Source organism: Amblyraja radiata, chromosome 31, assembly GCF_010909765.2.
Source record: "Amblyraja radiata isolate CabotCenter1 chromosome 31, sAmbRad1.1.pri, whole genome shotgun sequence".
In the NCBI taxonomy this organism is placed as follows: Eukaryota; Metazoa; Chordata; class Chondrichthyes; order Rajiformes; family Rajidae; genus Amblyraja; species Amblyraja radiata.
Window position 1 is genome coordinate 12,723,169 of NC_045986.1, and position 24,600 is coordinate 12,747,768.

Below are 24,600 nucleotides of genomic sequence, written 5' to 3' on the forward strand. Positions count from 1 at the left end.
TTGTGCATATCCAAGTCTCACAAACAGCAGTGTGATGAATGATCATCTAATTGTGTCATAAACGTCCGTGAGTAATCTTGGTTGAGGAACACTAACGAGGGCACAGGATGAAATTCCCTATCCTTCATCAGGCGGTGCCTTAGGATCAGTGTAAACACTCGAACAAGGTTAAAGCACAGCCTGCCGGAGGAACTGAGCAGGTCAGGCAGCATTTGTGGAGGTAATGGGCAGGCAAAAGTCTGAAGAAGGGTCCTGACCCAAAACGTCACCAGTCACCTGTCCATTTCCTCCACAGGTGCTGCCTGACATGCTACGTTCCTCCGTGAGGAGCTATGTCTTCGGAGAGAGGAGGAGAACTTCTTCAAAGTAGGGTCTGAAGAAGGGTCTCAACCCAAAACGTCACCCATTCCTTTGCTCCAAAGATGCTGCCTCACCTGCTGAGTTTCTCCAGCATTTTTGTCTACCTTTGCTAAGTTCCTCCAGCACTTTGTGTTTTACTCAAGATTCCAGCATCTGCAGTTCCTTCTGTCTCCACTAGAACAAGAGGGCAGTTGATCGGTTGCTCTGATCGTTTAGTTTAGTTTAGAGATACAGAGCAGAAACAGGCCCTTCGGCCCACTGAGTCCGCACCGACCAGCGATCCCTGCACATTAACTCTATCCTACACACACTAGTGGCAATTTACACATACACCAAGCCAATTAACCTACAAACCTGTACATCTTTGGAGTGTGAGACGAAACCGAAGAACTCGGGAGACAACCCACGCGGTCACGGGGAGAACGAACAAACTCAGTGCAGACAGCTCCCATCATCAGGATCAAAACCAGGTCTCGAAGCCGGAAGCTGCAAGCGCTGTAAGGCAGCAACTCTACCACTGCGCCATAGTGGCCTCCCGCCCATTTGCTTGGATTCTTTTAAAGGGTTCTTCGTGTATTTAAGATCTTTTCAATACAGATATTGTCTTCTATGACACCGGATATTCATTCATCTGTCGTTTTTAAAAAAGTGGTTTAATTGTATTGCTTCTGTACGCCTGCAGGTATGTAGATATCAGTCAAATCCTTTTAGCTGTGTTACCACAACATAAGCTTATAATGAGAAATTATCTTCAGTTGCACTAGAATGGCCCACACAATGATCAGCACATAAAGAGGAAACTAGATGATGTTAATGTCCACTTATTTCTTCTATGCTAGAATGTGGTGGAAGACTGTCTTTGTTATGGATTATTGTACATGGCATATTTGGGTAATTACTGAAGCAAGTGCTGGTTGCACGACTGAGCCTATTGTACCATCTCTACAGCACTCGAGGTTGCACATTACACACTTAAAATAAGTCAACAAATGATTTGCTTTCCCCAGTTGACTCTTCTGCAGTCCTACCTTGCCTCTTGACCCGTGCATCCCACCCCAATCCAATGCACGCACGCATTTCTCCCTCCGCCTCCCACCACCCTGCTCGCCCTTCTCCCCTCCTTCATCCTTTCATCTCACACCCCCGAGTCTCACATTTCCCTTGTATCTCGTACTTCTCTGTCCTCCTGTGCTCGTTCCACCCGCATCCCCTCCTCCGACTTTACCTTTCACGCCTCTTCTCTCCCTACCCGAAACCCTGTGGTCTTCTTTTCACTTCCAGCCTAGAAGGCAGGAACGGGGTACTGATTGGGGATGATGAGCCTTGCTCACATTGAATGGCGGTGCTGGCTCGAAGAGCCGAATGGCCTACTCCTGCACCTATTGTCTATTGTCTATTAATCCCATCAGACTGAAGGAGGGTCCCGATCCAAAACGTCATCTGTCCATTTCCTTCCATAGATGCTGTCTGACTCGCTGAGCACTTTATATATTGCTGAAGATCCCACTTGTTGCTAGATTGTTGCACAATCAGAATTCATGTCCAATTTGCCTCATTTTACATTGCCCAGTTTTGAATTGCAGAGAGATCTCAGTCCTCTCTTATTCTCACTCGAAACCTGCATGCTCCCAGGATAATGCTAACAAAGAAGCATTGCTCTCCATGGATCCCAGGTGCCGAGCACCGAGTAATCAAAGCTGGCACCTTCTGATCACATTGGCACATCAGGTAGCATGATTGTGACACATTGCTGTTGTTTAACTTCAGCCACTGACAAGAATAATCACATAGAACATAGAACAATACAACAAGGGACAGGTCTCTATGGCCCACAATGTCCGTGCCCAACAAGTTCAACTAATACCCTTTGCCTGAATGTCATCCAAACACATCCATGTACCTATCTAAAAGCCCCTAAATTTCCCTGTCCCACTTAGGAAACCTGAACGGAAACCTCTGGAGAATTAGCGCCCCACCCAAGGTTTCCGTGCGGTTCCCGGAGGTTCCCAGAGGTTTTTGTCAATCTCCCTACCTGCTTCTGCTACCTCCGGCAACCTCCGGGAACCGCACGGAAACCTTGGGTGGGGCGCAAAGTCTCCAGAGGTTTTCGTGGAGGTTTCCTAAGTGGGACAGGGGCATACCTCACACCGCGATCATATCTGATGTAGAAAATAGCACAATGCAGTGTGTAAGAATGAACTGCAGATGCTGATTTACACCGAAGATAGACCCAAAATGCTGGAGTAACTCAACGGGCCCGTCAGCATCTCTAGAATAATGGAATAGGTGACGTTTTGGGTCGAGGCCTTTCAGCCTTCGTCAAGGGTCTTAACCCGAAATGTCACCCATTCGTTTACTCCCGAGGCTGCCTGGCCCAATAGAACAATGCTGCCAGCACAGGAACAGATGCTTCAGGCCACAATGGTCTTTGCCAAACGTGATGCCAAGTTAAACTAACCGCCTCTCCTTGCATGTGATCCATATCCCTCCATTCCCTGCATATCCACGTAGCTCTCTAAGCTTCTCTTCAATCCCATTACCCTTTCACCACCACCCCTGGAGGTGCATTCCATCTCTCACTGTGTAAAAAAAATACTATGCCACGCACGTCTCCTTTAAACTTCACCTCTCTCACCTTCCAGCAATGCCCTCTAGCCTTTGACATTTCCTCCTTGAGAAAAAGGTTCTATCTACCCTATCTCTACCTCTCATAATTGTACATATTTATATCAGTTGTCTCCTTCAGCCTCAGCAGAGTGGAGATGTCAAGGACTGGAGGGCATATGTTTAAGATGAGAGGGGCAACATTGACAGGAGATGTGTGGGGCAAGTTTTTTTTGCAGGGTGCCTGGAACGTGCTGCCAGGGGTGGTGGTGAGGGCCGGTAGACTAGCGGCATTTAACAGGCTTTTAGATATGTACATGGATATGCAGGGAGTGGACGGATGTGGATCACATGCAGACAGAGGCGATTAGTTTAACCTGGCATCATGTTCGGCATGGACTTTGTGGGATGAAGGGCCTGTTCCTGTGCTGTATTGTTCCATGTCCTATATCTTCTGTTATGCGATGAACTATGTGGTTTTCCTCATGGAATATAATTTGTTTCTAAAGGAAGGGATACCAGATAGATTCAAGAGATTCAAGATTCAAGAGAGTTTATTGTCATGTGTCCCTGATAGGACAATTAAATTCTTGCTTTGCTTCAGCACAACAGAACATAGTAGGCATGACTACAGAAGAGATCAGTGTGTCCATATACCATTATATAAATATATACACTGGTATATATATATATAGACTGGTTGCCCCACAGTTTGGCAATCCCTTAGCTGTGGCTTCACTTTCACGTGTATATTTGAGGTTGTGGCGGTTCCTGGGGAGTAGGCCACTCCCTGGTTCATCCCCCTCGCCACTTCACGGACAGGTCCGGGGGGCGGCTCCCAGCCGTGAAGATAAGAGCAGGGATTTTTGGCGCGAGACCAGTCTTCAGTCTCTCACTGAAGCGGAGAGTAGTGTGCTGTGCTCATTAAAGCCTTTACGGAATTTGCCTGGCTCCTCGCCTTCATTCCGGACTCTCTCACGCACTTTCAGCAGAGAGTCAGCCTTCCATAAGGAGTCAGAATTAAAGATCCATTCATGCATCCTGATTGGTAACTCAATGGTCTTTGCTTGTGAGCTCATTATATAACATGACAATGGGGAAGAAAAATAACTTCCAAGGTAGACAAAAGTGCTGGAGAAACTCAGCGGGTGCAGCAGCATCTATGGAGCGAAGGAAATAGGCGACGTTTCAGGCCGAAATCCAAAGGGTCTCCAGCACTTTTGTCTACCTTCAATTTTCCTGCATCTGCAGTTCCTTCTTAAAAATAACTTCCACTTGTTTCCATAAATAACCTCTTGTGTTCCATTGAAAAGGAAAGACTTGATTTTGATATTGGTATTGGTTTATTACTGTCATGCCTGTATATAGTGAACATATTTGTTTTGTGTGCTGTCCTGGTAGATCATACCATACATGGCCACAACAGGCAATGCAAAAGAGTAAATAAAAACTGAATGCTGAGTATGGTATTACAGCGACAGAGAAAGTGAAGGTTTAAAATAAAAAAAAGTGCCAGGGGCGCAGCGAGGTAGATTGGAAGATCGTGTATACAACCTTAGCATATGAGAAGTCAATTCAAGAGTATGATAACAGAGGGGAAGAAGCTGTACCCGAATCTGGTTTCAAGCTCTTCAGTGCAATAGGAGAAGGGAGAATGCTGCCTTCCCAAGGCAGCGTGAAGTTTAGTTTAGTTTAGAGATACAGCATGGAAACAAGTCCTTCGGCCCACCGAGTCCATGCCGACTAGTGATCCCCGCACTAACACTATCCTACACACACACTGGGAACAATTTACATTTATACGAAGGCTATTATCCTACAAACCTGTATGTCTTTGGAGTGTGGGAGGAAACCGGAGATCACAGAAAAAACCCACGCAGATCACAGGGAGAACGTACGAACTCCATACAGACAATGCCTGTAGTCAGCATCGAACCCAGGTCACTAGTGCTGTAAGGCAGCAACTCTATCCCTATGCCACTGTGCCAGCCATGAGGTGTGGATGGGAAGGGGGAGGGAAGACTGGTTTTGCAAGGTGGACTTGACTGCGTTTACAATTCTCAGCAGTTTCTTCTGGTTTGGGCAGAGCAGTTGCCACAGCAAGCTTTCATGTTTGCATTTAATAATTTTTTTTCTGGTTATCTGTAAATGCTTCATGTTTTCAAGTATAATGATGCAAAATAATTAATGCGCAAATAATGGTTTACTGACCATGTTGTGAAGAATGTGCACTCGCTGGCATCCTGGGAGACCTAGCTTGCAAACCTCTACATCCACTTGCGAGTGGACAAGGCCTTGGTTTATTCTCTCGTTCAGTAGCCGGCACCTCCTACAGTGCAGAGCTTCCTCAATCTGGATTCTGCCAATTCCTTGGACTTGAGCCAACAATAACCTTCAGTCCTGCTGGCTCGCAGTTAACAATACCACATTATTCTCAGGCTCAACCCACAGTAGGGAAGGTTTAGTTTAAAGATACAGAGGTTGCAGAGTGGCGCAACAGTAGAGTTGCTGCCACACAGTGCCAGAGACCCAGGTTCGATCTTGACTACGGATGCTGTCTGTGTGGAGTTTGCAAATTCTCCTTTCGCCCGTGTGGGTTTTCTACGGGTGCAATGGTTTGTAGGTTAATTGGCTTCTGTAAATTGTCCCTATTGTATAGGATAGAACTAGTGTATGGGTGATTGCAGGTCAGCGCGGACTCGGTGGGCCGAGAGGTTTCTACATTCATGTTGTATCTCTAAAACAAAAAATGCACCGTGAAAACAGGCCCTGCGGCCCACTGAATCCGCATTGACTATCGATCACCCGCTCACACTATTTCTATGTTATTCCACTTTCTCATCCACTCCCTACACACTAGTCAAGTGTCAAGAAAGTTTATTGTCATGTGTCCCACATAGGACAATGACATTCTTGCTTGCTGCAACACAACAGAATATTGTACGCATAAATACTGATCAGATCAGTGTGTCTATATACCATAGAATATATATATACACACACAAATAAACAAATACAGTGCAATAGGCTGTTATCGTTCAGAGTTTGTTTGAAGTTGTGTTTAATAGTCTGATGGCTGTGGGGAAGTAGCTGTTCCTGAACCTGGCTGTTGCAGATTTCAGGCTCCTGTACCTTCTACCTGATGGCAATGGAGAGATGAGTGTGTGGCCAGGATGGTGTGGGTCCTTGATGATGCTGGCACTCTTTTTGAGGCAGCGACTGCAATAGATCCCCTCGATGGTAGGGAGGTCAGAGCCAATGTAAATTGCCTACGGGCAATTTACAGAGGCCAATTGACCTACAAACCCGCGAGTTTGCAGTACTGCCCCAAAGATGATCCTGGAAGTAGTAATTGATTTTGTGAACATCTTTCAGTTTCTTGCATCAATTGTCCCAGTTTCTGCCAAAGTGCTTTAGGCAGGAACAATAACAATGTTTAAAAGAGATTTGGAGAGGCACATGGATAGGGAAGATTCGGAGCGATTTGGGCTATATGAGGACAGATCGGGCATGACCCTATCATCTAATTATCATCACTTGGATGTGAGTGGGAACACTTGTTCTATGAAGGTTTGTAGCTTTGATGGGACATCTTGGGCTGGCATGGACCTAGTTGGGCTGAAGGGCCTGTTTCCATGCTAACCCATGACCCTATCATCTAATCATCACCACTTGGCTGTGAGCAGGAACACACACCAGGAGATTGCCTGTAAGGGGCGACTGGATATCAGGAGGTGGGGTAGATCGCCACAGGAATGCGATCCTCTCATTCTGCCACCATTAAGTGTTGAGGGTCACTCACTGCAGGGAATACCAACCGCTACACATAGGGAGAAATGGGGGGGTCTGTGGTCTTTTATAAGTGTTATTCCCGTTACTACACAATGGTCTGACTTCCCAGCAACTCCAGGGGAAATGTCCCTTTAAGTTACTGCAGCGTCGTGGCGGGGAGACCGCGAACGGGCAGCGCCGTGGCTTGATCAGTAAACCAAGTAACAGGGGGCTTATTAATGGGGGAAGAAATGAAAGTATGACAGACATTTCCATCCATGGTAAGTGGAGATATTTTGTTCGAGAGTGCTGACGTGTCTCCTCCTCCTCCTCCTCCCGCAACTGCTTACATTATTTAGTTTCTTATTGTGGTGGGGAGGAACTATTTAAAAAAATGCAATTAATAAGTCTGGTGCAAGTTACACTGTAGTTTTTTTTTTGGTCAGCTCGCACAGAGTGTAGGTGTGCGGGGGCAGAACGGTTCCATTCTTTAGATCAAAACAAACGGAGTTTCATTTTGGAAGTGGAATAAGTGTGCCGGAGACCCGGGGGCTGGCGGCGGCGGCCCGCTGTCTAATTAATGTGTGCCGATCAAGGCTCGCCGTGAACAGGCACCGGGGCTGGAGTGGGCGGTTACAACAGGGCGAATAGCCCTCGCTCGGCACGCTGACACTGGTTTTACTAACAGTGTGCGGGGATTGAACACAGAGCAACACAGAAGATATAACACAAAATGCTGGAGTAACTCCGCGGGACAGGCAGCATCTCCGGAGAGAAGGAATGGGGAAAACGTCACCCATTCCTTCTCTCCGGAGATGCTGCCTGTCCCGCTGAGTTACTCCAGCATTTTGTGTCTATCTTCGGTTTAAACCACCATCTGCAGTTCCTTCCTGTATAGACCAACACAGGAACAGGCCCTTCGGCCCACAATCTCTGCACCGAGCACATGCTAAGGAGGACATACAACTGGAGTAGCTCAGCGGGTCAGGCAGCATCTCTGGAGAAAAGAAATAGGTGGCATTTCGAGTTGAGACCCTTCTACAGAGCGAAGGATCTCGACCCGAACCATCACACACCCCTTTCTCCAGAGATGCTACCTGACTACATCTTTTTTGTGTCTATCTTCCGTGTAAACTTACATGTGCAATTCCTTTCTAAACATGATGCCAAATTAAACTATTCCCCTCTGCCTGCACTTAATCCAATACCCATATCCATGCAGACACAAAATGCTGGAGCAACTCAGCGGGACAGGCAGCATCTCTGGAGAGAAGGAATATGTGACGCTTCGGATCGAGACCCTTCTTCGGATCCAGAAGAAGTTCTCCTCCTCCTTACCCATATCCATGTGCCTATCTAAACGGCTCTTAAACACCACTGTGGTATCAGTCTCCACTGAGGGTGGTGCGTCAGAAACGTGCTTGGACTTTCACTGGTGATCTGGTGTTGTGGCATTGAAGGACTTTAACATGAAGGAGAACCTCTCTCTGGGGAACCTGATCTGAGCCCGTGCAGTGATCAGGACCAGAGAACTTCCTCGTAGAGCCATACTGCATGGAAACAGGCCCTTCGGCCCAGCTTGTCCATGCCAACCAAGATGCCCCATATTCACTAGTTCCACCTTTGGTCCATATCTCTCTAAACTGTTCACATTCATCTACCTATCCAAATGGACACAAAGTGCTGGAGTAACACAGCGGGTCAGGCAGCGTCTCTGGCGAACACGGATAAGTGACGTTTCTGGACCCTTCTTCAGACTATCTTCTCTGATGAATTATTTCACATCCTGAATTTCGGTCTGGTTAGACCTCAATCAATCCTTTGCTGGATGATTGATCCTGTGGTCATTCCAATTAAAATGATTCTATTTGTTTAGTCTCGGGACCCATGTCCAGTCACCTCTCTATGTTCTCCAGAGATGCTGCAGAATTCAAATTTATTTTAATTGTTAAAGGACACAGGCCATTGGAACAAACGGAGTTTGTACGTTCTCCCCGTGACCTGTGTGGGCTTTCACCGAGATTTTCGGTCTCCAAAGACGTATGTTAATTGGCTTGGTAAAAATGTAAAATTGTCGCCAGTGTGTGTGTGTAGGACTGTGTTACCGTGCAGGGATCGCTGGTCGGTGCGGACTCTGGGCTGAAGGGCATTTTTTTCGCACTGTATCTCTAAACTAAACTCAGCAAGTCGGTTCAGACCTCCCCCCCCCAAATCGTGTCCGAAGAACGGTCTCGACCCGAACCGCCACCTATCCATGTTCTCCAGAGATGCTGCCTGACCCGCTGAGTTACTCCAGCACTTTGAGTCCTTTTATCTAATAAGCCAGCTTCTGCAGTTATTTGCTATTTTAAATGCTATCTCTACGAGCATAGCCTTCTCTCCATAGCTCATTTTGGAGAGGTCGTTTTTTTTCTTCCCCCTCCCCTGTTTTTAATTCATAAACTTGGAGCGGAGCGGTACTGCCCCGCTACCGCGCCTGCCTGTCCTCCCACTCGCGGTGTCTCCGCGTCTACGCGGCCCCGCGGCGCTCTCACCAGCCGCTGAATCATCCAGCCGGCACTCTCTCCCCCTCGGGCCAGCGTGCTAATCTCATTTTTCCCTTCTCAAGGCAATAATTCTCTCGACTGCCGTACACCTAGGGCAGGAAACTAATATCAATTCACCCCGCGCCCCCCCCCCCCCCTCTCATTACGAAAACCCCAGAACTCTTTTGAAGGTCAGATTTTTTTTAAATGCTGCAATTTTCAATACCAAATAGTTTTACCCAAATATGAGAAAAAGGCACGGCGCTGGAGTAAATCAGCGGGGTTAGGCAGCTTTTCTAGAGGTGTGTAGAAACAAGGAACTGCAGTTGCTGGTTTACAAAAAAAGATAAAACGCTGGAGTCAGGGTCAGGGTCAGGCAGCATTTCTAGAAACTGGGAACTGCAGATGCTGTTTATTTTTTTTAAAAAAGGCACAAAGTGCTGGAGTAATTTAACAGGTCAGGCAGCATTGCTGAAGAACCTAGATTAATTGAGCATTGAAACAGGCCCTTCGGCCCAACTTGCCCATGCTGACTAACGTGTCCCATCTACACTAGTCCCACCTGCCTGCGTTTTTATCCATATCCCTCCAAACCTATCCTATCCAAGTGACATGTACCTGACATGGATAGGTGACCTTTCAGGTCAGGACCCATCTTCAGTTTATTGAAAAAAAATGTTTTAATCCTGTTTCCCCTTGAAATAATATTAATAATAATAATAATAATTGATGGGATTTATATAGCGCCTTTCTAATACTCAAGGCGCTTTACATCGCATTATTCATTCACTCCTCAGTCACACTCGGTGGTGGTAAGCTACTTCTGTAGCCACAGCTGCCCTGGGGCAGACTGACGGAAGCGTGGCTGCCAATCTGCGCCTACGGCCCCTCCGGCCACCACCAATCACTCACACACATTCACACACATTCACACACAGGCAAAGGTGGGTGAAGTGTCTTGCCCAAGGACACAACGACAGTATGCACTCCAAGCGGGATTCGAACCGGCCACCTTCCGGTCACCAGCCGAACACTTAGCCCATTGTGCCATCTGTCGTCCCTATTACTACCTATCAATCTTCTCCAGAGAAGAGAAGCTGCCTGACCCATTAAGTTACTCCAGCACTTTGTCTCTTTTTGTAGATCAGCATCTGCAGTTACAAGTGTTCTTAGTTTTATCTAATATTTCCCTTTGAAAATGCATCCTGAAGCAAAGTATGTTTATGAAGTTTTGAGCATGCAACTTAATTTTGCACAATTAGAAGATCAATTTGAAAACAGGCTTTCCCCTTTAAAGAATATACCATTATACTTCAGCCAGAAAGCTCTGACAGTGATTTTAAACATTGAGAAAGTTGGATTGGTGACACAAGAGCCTGCGGGCTGGAATCTTTAACAAAACACCCGAGTGTCGGAGGAAGTCAGTGGGTCAGGCAGCGTCTGTGGAGGGAAATGGGCAGACGACATTTCAGGACTGGTTCATTGGGGTTAGGTTGGTGTTAGCACACACAGGTTAAAATTGGAAACAACACTCTGATCTGCACAATGACTTTGGTTTCAAAAGGGAAATTCTGTATCTGCTGTATTGCGGGGGTTGGTGTTTCATTGTTGCTTCACGTTTGCGTGTGTGTGTGTATACAATAGTTCTCGTTTTTAGATTTCAAACAGCGAGGGGGTATTTTTCCCCCCTGTGTGGTGAGGTGCTGCCGGAAACCATGGCCACCCTCCCCCGGGCAGGGTCTGCGTCATTGGGTGTTGAGGGGGCGGCCAATATCTTGAGACCCGCAGTCGTTTGGAAATGACTTGAGTCTCTCCCGTCCGCCCCCTCCTCTCTGCCTGGCCGCAGCAAGAGCACCCCACACCAACGCAGCCTGTTTTGTTTTTGCACGTCGATGGAACATATATTTCAACACCCTGAACTTTAACTCAACAGATATTTCATGTTGCAAAACCATCCCCACCTCCCCCTTTCCCCCTGAAGGCACTGACTATTGCAAATGAGATGATGACCCCTGCTGGTTCCAGTAAACTTCACTCTCCACCCCCCCCCCCCACCCCCTCAAACTCAAGCCAAGCTATTTATTTTTAACATTCAATTCCCGCTTTCTCTCGACATTCGTTTTCCACGAGGGAACATTGGACCGCAGTCGGAGCTGGGAGCCGCACCTGGTTCCTCCCTCGTGCTGGGCTCTGTTTCAGCATTTCCCTCCCTGTCTTAGATCAACAAAAGTTGGCCGAGACTCGGACTTGGCACCAAGCTTTTCCGGTGCTTCTTGGATGAGTTGCACAAATGGGGAGTTTATTTTTTTTCATTTAAAGAGGCACCAGTCTGCAGGACTTTGCTTTTCATAAGCTCATAAGTTCTGGGACCAGAGTTAGGCCGTTCGGCCCATCAAGTCTACTCCGCCATTCAATCATGCCGGATCTATCTATCTTTCCTTCTCAACCCCTTTCTCCTGCCCTCTCCCCATAATACCCAACACCCATGCTAATCAAGAATCTATCAATCTCTGCCATAGATATCTATTGACTTGGCCTCCGCAGCCGTCTGTGGCAATGAATTGCACAGATTCACCACCACTAAAGAAACTCCTCCTCATCTCCTTCCTAAAGGTACATCTTTTAATCTGAGGCTGTGCCCTCTGGTCCTGGACTCTCCCACTAGTGGAAACATCCTCTCCACATCCACTCTATCCCTGCCTTTTAACATTTATAATTTAAAAATAAAAAAGCTTTATTAAATGTGCCACATGTGCCGTTACTTTTCCAGTGACTACCCCGTAAAAAAACCTCTGGCTATAAAACATTTGGGCCATGGGGAAAGGTGCCGAATGTATTCAAATTCTTTCTTCATTACATAGTTACTCCCTCCCGAAACAAGAAAGACTGGCTGTTCAGAAAACAAAAATCTATTGACAAGATGGAGATTATTTCATTGGTGCCACTGTGGATACAGTTACGCCACAGGGTTGCTGCTGAGAGGCTGGTATTTATATAGCATCATCCCTGCCAGGATGTCCCAAGGCATTTCATAGTCATTGATATTTGAGTGTTGGCCTTCTGCTGTGAAGTAGGAAATGCAAGTTAATTTATACGTACCAGATCCCATTGCAACTAATGGAGTCGTGAACAGATAATACGTGCTTTGTGGTCGGCAATTTTTATGAATCATAGTCATTGTCATGACTTTTAAGCATCCATTTGCACTAAATCTCACTTTGTTTTACCCACAAGGGCGGCACAGTGGTAGAGTTGCTGCATAGCAGCACCAGAGACCCAGGTTCCATCCTGACTAAGGAGTTTGAACGTCCTTCCTGTGACCATGTGGGTTTTCTCCGGGTGCTCTAGTTCCCTCCCACATTCCAAAGACATATGGGTTTGTAGGTTAAATGGCTTCTGTAAATTGTTCTCAGTACGTAAGATAGAACTAGTGCACGGAAGATCACTGGTCAGCATGGACCTTCATCGCTGGTCAGCATGGACCTGCATCGCTGGTCAGCATGGACCTTCATCGCTGGTCAGCATGGACCTGCATCGCTGGTCAGCATTTACAGTGTAGAGTTATTCTATATATTGTGGACGGTTTGATTGTAATCATGTCTAATCTCTTCTTTGACTGGTCAGCTTGCAAACTAACGCTTTTCACTGTACCTCGCTACACATGGCGATAAAAACAAAACTACCAACCCACACGTCTGGGATGTGGGAGAAATCCAGGGGAACATCCAGAGAAGACCCATGCGGCTACAGGGAGAACGTAAAAACTGCACACCTACAGCACCGGAGATCAGGATTGAACCTGGATCACTGGAGTTGTGAGGCAGCGGGTCTATGACCTGTGCCATGCCAAATCTTAGCCCTGCTGCATGTTGTAGCACTACCTGGACCCTAGTGATCACTCACCTGCTGTCTCAAGCAGTACTATTACATCCTACCGAGAGAGCAAACTGGGACTTGTTTCAGCAGCTCATCTGAGAAATGGCATCTCTGACAGTGCAGTCCTCTGAAGAAGGGACTTGGACCGAAACATCACCCATTCCTTCTCTCCAGAGATGCTGCCTGTCCCGCTGAGTTACTCCAGCTTTTTGTGTCTATCTTCTCTCTTAGTGTTGCAAGCACTAAGTGTGTTTAATTCTCATGTCTACTGACGACGAAACATGAAATTATCACTGCACCAGCATAAGAGGCCAGTAAACACAAACCACACAGATAATATTTAATAAACTAAAAGATCAACAATTTAATAATCACAATGCTAGTGCAGAAAAACAGAGGTGTTAAGTGCAATCAAGGACAGTCTAGAAGTTCATGATTGAAGTTAGTGTTGTGCAGTGCTCAAGAGCCTGATGGTTGTTAGGAAGAAGCTGTTCTTGGCTTTCAGGTCATGACTTTCTGGCTCCTGTTCCTTCCTCCTGATGGTAGGAGTGAATGAGAACGTGGCAACGGTGACGTGGGACTTTGATGTTATTGGGTGATCTCGGCATTGGGTGTCATCCTAGCTCTTCGTGGACTGGAGTGGGATTTGATCCCACAAAGCTTTGGCATGAGGCAAGAGAGCTGCCAGCGAAGCTATCATCAAACTGCAATGCTTAAACCCAGTAGTTTCCTTAACACTGCAAAGCCAATGTTTCAATATGACTTAAATGGAAAGTACTGAGAACACTCAGCAAATCAGCCAGCATTTATGGAAAGAGAAACACATTAATATCTCATGCTGGCATCTTTTTCTTTCAGAATGTAAGGTGGCACAGTGGTGCAGCGGTAGAGTTGCTGCCTTACAGCGCCAGAGGGCCGGGTTCGATCCTGACTACGGGCGCTGTCTGTACGGACTTTGTATGTTCTCCCCGTGACGTTTTCGCCGGGATCTCCGGTTTCCTCCCACACTTCAAAGACGTACAGGTTTGTAGGCTAATTGGTTTGCTAAAATTGTAAATTGTCCCTCATGTGCGTAGTGTTAGTGTGCGGGGATCTCTGGTCAGCCTGACTTCGGTAGGCCGAAGGGCCTGTTTCCATGCTGTATCTAAGTTAAACTCTGTTGAAGTCAGATTTTTAAGATCTGAAGTGAAGTCCTGATCTGAACTCCCGTGCTGTCCTGAACTGAAGGTCTGAAGAAGGGTCTCGACCCGAAACGTCACCCATTCCTTCTCTCCTAAGGTGCTGCCTGTCCCACAGAGTTGCTCCAGCATTTTGTGTCTATCCTGATCTCCATCTGTAGAAACTAGGAACTGCAGATGCTGGTTTAGTGGAGTAATTCATAGAGGGTCAGGCAGCATCTCTGGGTAACATGGATTGGTGACGTTTCAGGTCAGGACCCTCCTTCACACTCATGTCTCCTGATCGCCATGGGCAGGGCAAGGATATTTCATGCTCTCAGGGTGGTCATCCATGCCCAGCAGCATTACTGCAGTGGACGACGGCATCTGTGTAGTGTCCAGGCAAATTTCCAGCCGGTTTGGGTACGGAATGTGTTCAGATCTATTTGTATCTTCCTGGGATTTCTGAAACCTGAGCACAGGTTGATTTATGTAAACATAGAATATGTTTTGAGAGAACCTTGTGACCAAAGACTTTGTCATTGTTGGCCAAGAATTGACCAAGAAGTTGGTCATAGATTGCACCCTATACTGGATGATACATGGAACATATACATAGAACAGGAACAGGCCCTTCGGCCCAAAATGTCTGTGTTAAATATGATACCAAGATCATCTAATCTCATCTGCCTGGACGTGATCCATGTCCCTCCATTCCCTGTATATCCATGTGCCTATATAAACTCCACTATTGTATCTGCCTCAACCACCACCCCTGGCAGTGCGTTCCAGGCACTCACCACCCTCTGTGTAAAACAAATGTTGCTAATTGTAGTTTGTAACAACGTACCAGCCCAATCTAAATTGTTCCCCAAAATAATTTCTGAATGGGAAATGTACATTGAATTTGAAAGATAAAGCATGGAAAGCCCCCTACGGCCAACCAATGCTAACTATTGATCACCCGTTCATACTTGTTCAATGTTATCCCACTTTCTCATCCACTCTCTCTCTCTCTCTCTCTCTCTCTCTCGGGAATATACAAAGGCCAATTAACCTTCACACCCACACGTCTTTGAGCTGTAGGAGGAAACTCGAGCACCCAGAGTCACAGGGAGAACATGCAAACTCCACACATATAGCTTCTGAGGTCAGGATTGAACCTGGGTGTCTGGTGCTGTCAGACAGCGGCACTGCAGTTGCGTCACTGTGTGAGCTGGTGCATTTGGAAGGTCAAATGCAAAAGGCAATGATACATTAAACGGCAGGACCTTTAGTTTAGTTTCGAGATACAGCGGGGAAACAGGCCCTTCGGCCCACCGATTCCACACCGACCGGCGATCCCTGCACATTAACACTATCCTACACACACTAGGGACAATTTTAGATTTATACATTTATACCAAGGCAATTAACCTACAAACCTGTACGCCTTTGGAGTGTGGGAGGAAGCCGAAGTTCTCGGTGAAAACTCACGCAGGTCACGAGGACATCGTACGAACTCCGAACAGACAAGCACCCGTAGTCGGGATCAAAGCCGGGTCTCTGGCACTGTAAGGCTGTAGCTCTACCGCTGCGCCACCGTGCCGCACTTTAGGAGTATTGAAATACAGGGGGATATTGATGTACAGGAACAAGACTCCATGAAAGTAGCAATACAAGTGAATAGGGTGGTACAGAAGCCCTATGGCAGGCTTGCCTTCATCAGTTGGGGCATTGAATATAAAGGTTGTCAAATGATGTTGCAACTGTATAACATTTCAGGCCACATTTGGAGTATTATGTATATACAGTATCTAGTTACCAGACCACTGGTAGAGTTGCTGCCATACAGTGTCCACGCTTAGTTTAGTTTAGAGATACAGCACGGAAACAGGCCCTTTGGCCCACCACGCGCCGACCAGCGATCCCCGCACATTAACACACTCCTACACACACTAGGGTCAATTCACACTTACACCAACCCAAGCCATTTAACCTAAAAACCTGTACGTCTTTGATGTGTGGGACGAAACCGAAGATCTCGGCAGAAATCCCACAGGGTCACGGGGAGAACGTACAAACTCCATACAGATAGCACCCGCAATCGGGATCTAACCCCCGTCTCTGGTGCTGCAAGCACAGTAAGGCAGCAACTCTACCGCTGTGCCGCCCACAGTTGCTGTATGTGTGGAGTTTGCATGATCTCCCTGTGATTGTGTGGGTTTTCTCCAGGTGCTCCAGTTTCCTCACACATCCCAAAGACATGTGGGTTTTGCAGGTTAATCGGTGTCTGTAAAATTGCCCTAGTGATGCTGCAGAATTGCCCTATTGTGAACAGTGGTCGATGGCCAGCATGGACTCAGTGGGCTGAAGGGCCTGTTTCCATGCTGTATCTTTAAACTAAATTAAAGTCTATGGTGATTCAAGAGGTGACACACCAGCAAATGTGCGAGGGAAATTGAGGATGAAAATTGAACGCTGTTTAGTTTGCCATGCCCAAGAACCACTAAATTAATAAACTTAAAATGATTTTTTAATATATAAATGTGACAATGGAACAAAGTGCCAATTAGTTTCAAATGCAGTAAGAATTTCTTTATTTTAGCATGTGAATCCAAAGCTTTTTTTTCCTACATTTGCAGAATTTTCTCCTCAATATACTGTGTGTTCCCGAAATGGAACGTCTGGCAGACATGCCGTTTTAATCTTGCGTTGTCTTTGAAGTGTTTTTTTCCCCCGAATTCGGAGGAAGTGGGTGTGGACTGGACACGTTCGAAGTGGCTATGCAGGTTTTCCCTGAGACTTTTATTTTGCCAGGTTTAGGAGCCCTACGGGTGGGGGAGCTGCGAGCTGCGTTTTGTCTGAAGTGCCAGGTTTAGCTGCATCTGATCCGTAACTTCAGACGTGCTTGGGAAACTTCAGCAGTCGGTCAGTCGCACCACCAGTGACCCGCTGCATACTTCTCTACACGCCACTGGCTGCTCTCAAATTCTCCCACTGCACAAGGCATACATATCGTAGTTCTGTTTAGAGCTACAGCATAGAAACTGGCCCTTCGGCCCACCTAGTCAGTGCTGACCAATAATCAGTGTACACTGGCTTAGTTTAGACTAGTTTAGTTTAGTTTGGAGGTACAGCATGGAAACAAGCCCTTTGGCCCACCGAGTCCACGCTGACCAGCAATCACCACGTACACTAGCATTATCCTATACACGAGGGACAATTTATAATTTAATTCTATGTTATACCACTTTCACATCCACTCCCTACACACTAGGGGCAATTTTCAGAAACCAATTACCCTACAAACCCGCACGTCTTTGGAGTGTGGGAGGAAACCGGAGAACCCGGAGAAAACCCACGCGGTCGGAGGGAGAACGTGCAAACTCATGTATATCTTATTGCAGGATGTTGAAGGGCAAATATTTTAAACTGGGTGCTAGAATCCTTACCATCGGATTCTTCCTTCTAAATAAGAAAGATTTCATCAGAGATAGACACAAAATGCTGGAGTAACACCGTGGGTCAGGCAGCATCTCTGGAGAAAAGGAATAGGTGACGCTATCAATTTGATATCGATATGAACGTTATCAATCGATGACGAATCAATTTAATCGGATTGATTTAAGTTGTGGTCTTCTCAATCAAAGGCCATTCATCCCATCACACCTGTGCCAGCTCTTTAAAGGAGAATTTAAATCCCCCTCATCCCCTCCCTCCCACCCCTCTCTTTTCCCCCTGCCCTTTGGGTGGTGGTTTTACAATGGGAATCTAATTCCCCTTGGAGCATTATTATTGACTCTCTTTTCGCCTGCCGTTCAGACAGCCAGAACAACTGGCTGTGTGCTCCAGACTCTCAGAATTAACTTTGATTACTCGATGTTTATCAGTGTTGAATTCATTTGACAGCACAGTGGTTGAGTGAAGTGTCTCCCCCCTTTTAGGGACATCCTTTTCCCTCTCCCTAATCCATATTGATTTTTGAAAGCAGAAATAGCCAGTCTACAGCAACTTGTCTCAAATCCCTCAGGCAAGGAAGAGAAGCTTAGTTTAGTTTAGTTCTGAGATCCAGCCTGGAAACCGGGCCTTCGGACCACCGAGTCCACGCCGGTTCTATGTTATCCCACTTTCTCATCTACTCCCTACACACTACAGGCAATGTACAGCAGCCAGTTAACCACATGTCACAAACCCGCATGTCTTTGGGATGTGGGACAAAACATGAGCATCCGGAGAAAACCCAAGCGGTCGCAGGGAGAAAGTGCAGACTCCAACCAGACAGTGCCCGAGGTCAGGATCGAACGCAGGTCTGTGGCGCTGTGAGGCAGCAGCTCTACCCGCTGCACCGCTGTGCTGACCTCAGAGATGCAAGAGTTGCCAACAAAATCTTGCCTTCATGTGACACCATTTTAATGTGATCTCAAAGGGCTTCACTTGCTTGCAGTCGACCAGAATTTGATTGTGAACTATGAGGGGATGAACAGAGAAAGGACTATATTTATGGATAGTCTTGATCTGGGGAGTACACAAAGGCTTACGGCCATAAGGGGGTTCTGGTCCTGTGTGGGTACAGTTTGTGTTTGACCGGCTAGTGTTGCCTTTCACTGCCGGTCAATACTGGGGTTTGAATAAAGACCACAAGTGTTGCAACACCTTTGTGAGACATCTGGGGCAGTGGAGATACCATTTAGTATCTCCGGCTGCTGATATTTAGCTGTGTTTTAAAGTTGTGTTTATTATCAGTGTGTTTGTTTCTTTTCCCCTGCCTCTGCATCAGCTCTGAAGGACCTGATTCAATCTCACCCAAGAGATGTGTGACCTTTAGTTTAGGGATACAGTGCGGAAACAGGCCTTTCGGCTCACCGCGCCCACACCGACCGGCGATCCTCGCACATCAACACTACCTTACACACACGAGAATACTGCACACAACACAGGTGTAGCAACACCTTTGTGAGAAATCTGGGGAGGTAAAGTGAGGGAGTGAGTGAGGGAGGAGGGGATGGAGGGAGTAGAGAGGGAGTGGGTGGGCGGAGGGAGGGAATGGAGGGGGAGAGTGATAACAGGACTGCGGAGAAACAGCTAGTAAAGTTTCTTCCCTGTGTGCTAGTGTTGCTGCATAGTTAATCTTGCCTTGGTCACCGGGAGACTGTGGTTAATTGAAGTCACTTTGGAGAGACGGTGCCTGCTCGCTTGAGAGGATATCAAGCCCCCGGCTCGCCCTTGATTCTCTGAGTGCATGGGCCCGTGAATATAGCTGGCCTTTGCTAATGCCGGCGTATGTAGGAGTTGTACTTTGCATTGTTTCCTCTGGAGCCTCAGTGGCTGAGGGAAGACCCGATTGAAGTATATCAAACTGTGAGAGGCACACATAGAAACGTGGGAGACCAGAGGGCATGGCTGCAAGGTGAGACAAAGTTTAAAGGAGATGTGCAGGGCAAGTGTTTTTTCCCCACACACACACAAAAAGTGGTGGGCGCCTGGAACACACAGCCAGGGGTGTAGTGATGGAGGCCGATACGATGGTTGTGTTTAAGAGACGTGTCGGTAGACACACGGATATGCAGGGAATGGAGGGATATGGATCACGTGCAGGCAGAGGAGATTAGTTTAACTTGGCATCATGTTTAATGATTCAATGATACTTTTTGACAGTGAAATTCTTTGCTTGGCATAAAACACGGTAAAATCATGCAACACACCTCAGCTAGGCAATACGCAAGGATCGCCACGTATCGGGCACGGACATTGTGGGCTGAAGGGCCTGTTCCTGTGCTGTACTGTTCTTGTACTGAGGCTATTTAACTGCTTTGACTGTCGCTGCAGTTAAAGCCAGTAAAATCAACAGTGGATTGAGGCGGGCTGCTTTTTTTAACATCAGGAATTACTTTATTTTTGAATTGATTTGTGCTGCGTTTCAAAGTTGTTTTTACTGTCAGTGTGTTTGTTTCTTTTCCCCCGCTTCTGAAGGACCTGATTGAATCTCACCCAGGAGATGTGTGTCCTTTAGTTTAGTTTAGAGATGCAGCGGGGAAGCAGGCCCTTCGGCCCACCGAGTCGGCACTGACCAGCGGTCCCTGCACATTACCGCCACCCTATATATACACACACACACACACACACACACACACACGAGGGGCAATTGTATATTTATACCAAGACAATGAACCTACAAACCTGTGTGTCTTTGGAGTGTGGGAGACCTGTTGCTGGCCCTCCTGGCTACACATGTACTTAGGAAGGTCAACCGTGCAAAGTCAGCCAGGTGTGTGTGTAGTAAAACTGGTGAGACATATATAACCTCAGGACAATTAATAAATGCCATGGTGGAATTCAAATAAAAGTCCGGGGAGTTATCCATGGTGTAAAACAGAAATGCTCGGCAACTCTCAGCAGACAAGGCTGCATCTGTACATTTTAGAGGATGTTGCCAAGACTAGAGGGACTGAGCTATAGGGAGAGGTTGAGTAGGCTGGGTCTCTAGTCCTTGGAGCGCAGGAGGATGAGGGGTGATCTTATAGAGGTGTATAAAATCATGAGAGGAATGGATCGGGTAGCTGCACAGACTCTTTTGCCCAGAGTAGGGGAATCGAGGAACAGAGGACATAGGTTCAAAGTGAATGGAAAAAAGATTTAATAGGAATCTGAGGGGTAACTCTTTCACACAAAGGGTGGTTGGTGGGTGTATGGAACAAACTGTCAGAGGAGGTTGTTGAGGCTGGGACTATCCCAACGTTTAAGAAATAATTAGACAGGTACATGTATAGGACAAGTTTGACGGGATATGGACCAAACGCAGGCAGGTGGGACTAGTGTAGCTGGGACATTGTTGGCTGGTGTGGGCAAGTTGGGCCTGTTTCCACACTGTGACTATGAAACAAAGAATATATACAGAACATAGACTTTGATTTGTTCTCTTCAAACCGTTCATTAATTTCTCCTTTGTACCTTGTCATACCTCTAGTTTCCCTTTCCCTGGCTTCTCAGTCTGAAGAAGGGTCTCGACCCGAAATGTCACCTATTCCTTCTCTCCAGAGAAGCTGCCTGTCCTGCTGAGTTACTCCAGCATTTTGTGTCTATCTTCGGTATAGAACAGTACAGGAACAGGCCGTTTGACCCACAATGTCTGTGCCAACATGATGACAGGTTTAACTAATCACCTCTGCCTGCACAGAATCCATATCCCTCCATTCCCTGCAAATATCCATTTGCCTACTTAAAAGCCTCTTAAACGCCACTCTCGTTTTCTCCAAGGTTTTCCCACTGTGCATCTACCCTCACCATCATTTGGGTACTCACCACCCTCTGTGTAAATATAACTTCCCTCATGCCTCGCCTTTAAACTTTGTGCCTCTTACCTTAAATCTCTGCTCTTTAGTCTTTGACATTTACACCTTGGGGGGAAAAAGGTTCTGACTGTCTACCCTGTCTATGCCTCTCGTAACTTTATGCACTTCTATTAAGTCTCCCCTCAACCTCTGACGTTCCAGAGAAAACAATCCAAGTCTGTCCAACCTCTCCTTATAGCTAATGCGCCCCTAATCCATGCAGATTCTGGGAAACCACTGCACCCTCATCAAAGCCTCAACACCCTTCCTGTAACGGGGGTGGGGGGACCAGAACTGCACTCCAATCTCCAAACGCGGCCCAACCATAGTCTGACTGTGATGCAACATGACTTGCATTCATTCTACCTGACCAGTGAAGGCAAGCATATCGTATCCATTTTTTTGGGGTTGGTTTTGATTTTTTTTTTTTTTTTTTTTGTTTTGGTTTTTATTATTACATAACTTTTCGTTTAATTTCAGATTATTTCACAGCTGCACAATTTTGCCTTTGAGATGTCCCTGTCCCGCCCATTATTGTAACCTCAACCAACATCACTCCTTCTTGCGTACGGCGTGCACAGCCTAAGGTTGTAGGACAACTTGTTCTCTTTGATCTTATTTGATTGTGCACGCCAGGTTGATTGCATTTGTCGAAACTGGGCGGACCACGTGAAGGTTGCAATCTCCCACCTCACCAACATCACTGAAGCAGATGATCTGATCACAATGATCTTCCTGTGTTTGGCAGCTGGCTGTGTACTTTTAGGCTTTTGTTCATAAATTCATGTTTAGCAGCAGAATTAGGCCATTCGGCCCATCAAGTCCATTCTGCCATTCAATCATGGCTGATCTATCTTTCCCTCTCAACCCCATTCTCCTGCCTTCTCCCCATAAACACTGACACCCGTACTAATCAAGAATCTGCCAATCTCCAACATAACAATATCTGTTGACTTGGTCCTCCGGAGCCGTCCGTGGCAATGAATTCCAAGAGTTTGTGACTCATGGGTGACACATAATTTTCTACGTATGGGTTGGTATCGTATTTCACCTAGATGGAGCCAGGAGGGGGTGAAAATCTGAAGGAGGCTTTGCTTAGGGGATGTGTCACAAATCTAGGTTTGATGCTATATGACTTCTTAAAATAAATGTTGGAAACCTGGTGAGAAACTGCGGCCAGCTCACGGGTTGTAGGACGGGATGTGGTGGAGGTTTCAAATCCAAGCCTGGTTCAATTGTTTGGAGTACTCGACATTGATGGTGGCACAGTGGCAGCAGCGGGCAGAGCTGCACCAGAGACCCAGGTTCAATCCTGACCTCTGGTGCCATCTGTGTGGAGTCTGCACGTTCTCCCTGTGACCGTGTGGATTTCTTCTGGGTGCTCTCATTTACTCCAAGGACGTGCGGGCTTGCATGTTAATTGAAGGGCTGCCTCTAATATGTAGGGAGCAGATAGATGAGAGGTGTGCTAACATAGAACTAGTGTGAATGTGTGATCGATGGTCAGCGTGGGCCGAAGGGTCTGTTTCCATGCTGTATCTCTAAACTAAAACTCAACTAAATGATCTGACCACATGATGCAGGGGCAATACTTGGATCTCACCATGCTAGCGAGGTGAATTTAGATCCAAGTAATTAAATTAATCTGGAACCTATTTGGGAGGCACGGTGATACCTCCATATAGTTGCTGCCTTGCAGTGCCAGAGACCCCGGTTAGATCCTGACTACGGGCGCCACCTGTGCGGAGTTTGTACGCTCTCCCCGTGACTTGCGCGGGTTTTCCTCGGGTGCTTTATTTTCTTCCCACATTGAAAAGACGTGCAGGTTTGTAGGTTAATTGGCTTCAGTAAACATTGCAGATTGTCTACAGCTGAAGGGCCTGTTCCCAAGCCGTATCTCCAAAATTATAACTAATTTGGTTGACTCTAGACTCTCCGACAACTGGCCATTCACTCCAGGTATGGTTCGAGGTGAGCAATAAACGCTGTCCTTTCCAATCTTGTCCATATCCTGTGCACCAATTAAAGCTATCATGAAAACCGATGCACAGCAGTCAAACCTTGTTAACTTCTCAGAGACAGGGGGAACTGTAGTGCTGGAATCTTGCGCCAAGCACAAAGTGATTTGTCACATTGCCGATTGGAATAAAAATGGCTATAGAGGGACCCGACCTGAAATATCGCCTGTCCATTGCTTCCACAGAGTCTGCCTGACCCACTAAGTTCCTCCAGCACTTTATGTTTTGCTTGTTAACATATTGTTTTCATGGAAGTATACCTCGTTGTTGTGAAGGGTGTGGCATTATGGATGGTTAAGTCAGAGCCAACATCTGTGTAGAGAAAACAAACGTGAATGGGAAATCATCACTAAGTTCTGCCGGTAACTGAGGAGAATTGGACAATATTGCACCATGACAATATAGAAACATAGAAACATAGACAATAGGTGCAGGAGTAGGCCATTCGGCCCTTCGAGCCTGCACCGCCATTCAATATGATCATGGCTGATCATCCAACTCAGTATCCTGTACCTGCCTTCTCTCCATACCCCCTGATCCCTTTAGCCACAAGGGCCACATCTAACTCCCTCTTAAATATAGCCAATGAACTGGCCTCAACTACCTTCTGTGGCAGAGAATTCCAGAGATTCACCACACTCTGTGTGAAAAATGTTTTTCTCATCTCGGTCCTAAAAGATTTCCCCCCTATCCTTAAAATGTGACCCCTTGTTCTGGACTTCCCCCACATCGGGAACAATCTTCCTCCATCTAGCCTGTCCAACCCCTTCAGAATTTTGTAAGTTTCTATAAGATCCCCCCTCAATCTTCTAAATTCTAGCGAGTACAATATCTCCGACATCCCCCAAACACAGGGAGGCACGGTGGCGCAGCGATAGAGTTGCTGCCCTACAGCGCCAGACACCCGGGTTTGATCCTGACCATGGGTGCTGTCTGTACGGATTTGCACATTCTCCCCGTGACTACGTGGGATTTCTCC

General features: G+C 46.7%; 1 protein-coding gene across 8 annotated transcripts in view; it reads left to right on the forward strand.

The window, feature by feature from the left end:
* samd11 (sterile alpha motif domain containing 11) overlaps positions 1-24,600 on the forward strand; it is a 244,144-nt gene that overhangs the window by 36,152 nt on the left and 183,392 nt on the right. The gene's annotated exons all lie outside the window — the stretch shown is intronic.